The sequence below is a fragment of the Passer montanus genome, unplaced genomic scaffold (genome assembly GCF_014805655.1).
Source record: "Passer montanus isolate IOZ18808 unplaced genomic scaffold, ASM1480565v1 scaffold1779, whole genome shotgun sequence".
Classification (NCBI taxonomy): Eukaryota; Metazoa; Chordata; class Aves; order Passeriformes; family Passeridae; genus Passer; species Passer montanus.
In genome coordinates, this window is record NW_024365148.1 from 1 (window position 1) to 2,056 (window position 2,056).

The following is a 2,056-nucleotide window of genomic DNA, read 5'->3' on the forward strand; positions in this document are numbered from 1 at the left end:
CAGAGTGCTCACCATTACACCATGGGACCTCCTGCACAGCTCACCTCTGGCCCCTGTGCTCAGCCTGCCTCAGCCTCATGGCCCCAGCTCAGCCTGCCTGGCTCTCCATTGCCTTCCACATCTAGCGCCAAGTGCAGCCCTCCTGCAGGGCCTCCAGACACTCTCTAATCACACCATCCTTCAGGCAGCACCACAGCTCCTCCTGCAAGCCTGCCGTCGCCTCTCTCACAACGGCCAGACTTGAAATTCGCCAAAGTCTTGCCTTTCCCAAATTGCAACAAGCCCTTTCTGACTCGGGCAAACTTGCCTTGGGAATTTACCTTCACGCAGCAGAAGCCCCCTTGCCTTCTCTTCTCCAGCCCAAGCCAGTCCAGCTCCTTAAGGACTATGGAGAGGGAAACATTGCCCCATCTCTACAAAAGGTGAACAAAGACCCTCTGCTGAAAGGACAGGGGACACACCCAGGACGGAGCAATGACTGACTTCCAGTTCCTGTGAGGAAGAGGCTCAATCGCTGCCTATGGTGCAGAGCAAGGATGGCAGAACCCTCTCTGGGAACTCTTCCCTCTCGCAAGGAACTTGACTGCAAGGCATCCCAGGAGGACACAAGTCCAAATGCCTGCTCAAAGCAGGGCTGGAGACAAAGCAAGGAGAAGGCAACTCAGTGCCTGAGCCCCACTGCAACCTCAGCCTGATGCCCAGGTGTGGAGAATCACAAAGTTCTCTGCCCACCTGGCTGCAGTGGCTCACCACTCTTTGGGAGTCTCTGTAGGATCCAGAGCAGGCCCTGCAGTCGGCTTTTGCCAAGGCTGACCTGTCTCAAAGGCAGTGTGTGCCTGCTGGGCTGGGAGGTGCCAGAGTCCTGGGCTGGATCCCGGCTGAGGGGAGCAGGAGCAGCAGCTCAGCTGCTCTGTGGGAGAGGAACTTGTGCAGGGAAGACCTGTGTCTTTTGGGATCAGGAGAGGCCTGGTCATGTTACACAAATTTTAATATTTCTAGTAAACATAGGAAGCAGTTGTAGAGGGAAGAGGAAGGCTATGGCTGGTGTTTCCCAAGAAGTTAGAGCCAAGCAGGCTAAAAGGTGTTGGGTGAGGCTGTGTCAGGGAAAAAAGTGCCTTAGCAGAGGATGGTTTCGATCCATCGACCTCTGGGTTATGGGCCCAGCACGCTCCCGCTGCGCCACTCTGCTCCTCCTCACACCTGCCTGCCATTGCCCTCCCCGCAGCCTGATGCTGACGGACACTGCTGCCCCTCACTCCTTCCCTTCCTCTCTGCTCCGCCTCTCCCTCCCCACTAAATACAGCCCCTGACACATTCAGCTCCCTTCAGCCGGCTCTCCACACCTCCAGGGCCCGGCCTTGCCCTTCTCTCACACCTCACGCACACAGCCCTGCACAGCCCCTTGCCCTTTCACACCCACCCTGCCGCTGCACCTGCTCAACGCAGCCCCGCAGCCAGGCTGCAGCCTCGGGCCTTGCCAGCCCTGAGGACACCTGAAATCCAGAGACACCCTCACGCCTGCAGCCCTGCCCAGAAATACAGCTCTGCTCCCAGCACACTGCACCACTGCACTGCCCAACACTTCAGACCTTGCTGTCCAAGGAGGGACACGGGCTGCTTTTGCTTGGACTTGTCAGCAGAAAGAATTCTCCTCATTTTGCTGTGCAAAATCTGGTGCCTCAGCTCAACGCTGCTCATGCTTACTCTGAAGTAAAAGTTCTGGACACTGACTACTAAAGCAGGTTGCCAAGTTGAGGATCATTGCCTTTAACACTTGGTGCTGCTGCTGCAGGAGGATGAAATGCTCCCATGCAGGTGCTGTGTGTCTGCATTTCTCCTTTCCTTCTTCATTGATGCTGACAAGGTCTGGGAGCTGACAAGGTTCTCTTTCCCCACAGCAAATGGCTTAGCTTGCAGCAGCACTACTGGGCTTTTGTCCCCTGGGTGCTGACCTCCCCTTGGAGCTCCTGAGAGGAAGGAAGGCCCTTCAGCAGGCAGGCCAGGCTGCCAGCAGCTCCTCCCTGCAGCTGCCCGCAGCCCAAAAGGGGCGTGTGCC

General features: G+C 57.1%; 1 non-coding gene across 1 annotated transcript; it reads right to left on the bottom strand.

Moving 5' to 3' along the window:
* Positions 1-1,117: 1,117 nt before the first annotated feature.
* TRNAM-CAU lies at positions 1,118-1,189 on the bottom strand. Its single transcript has one exon. It is a non-coding gene; the product is annotated as a tRNA-Met (tRNA).
* Positions 1,190-2,056: the final 867 nt, after the last annotated feature.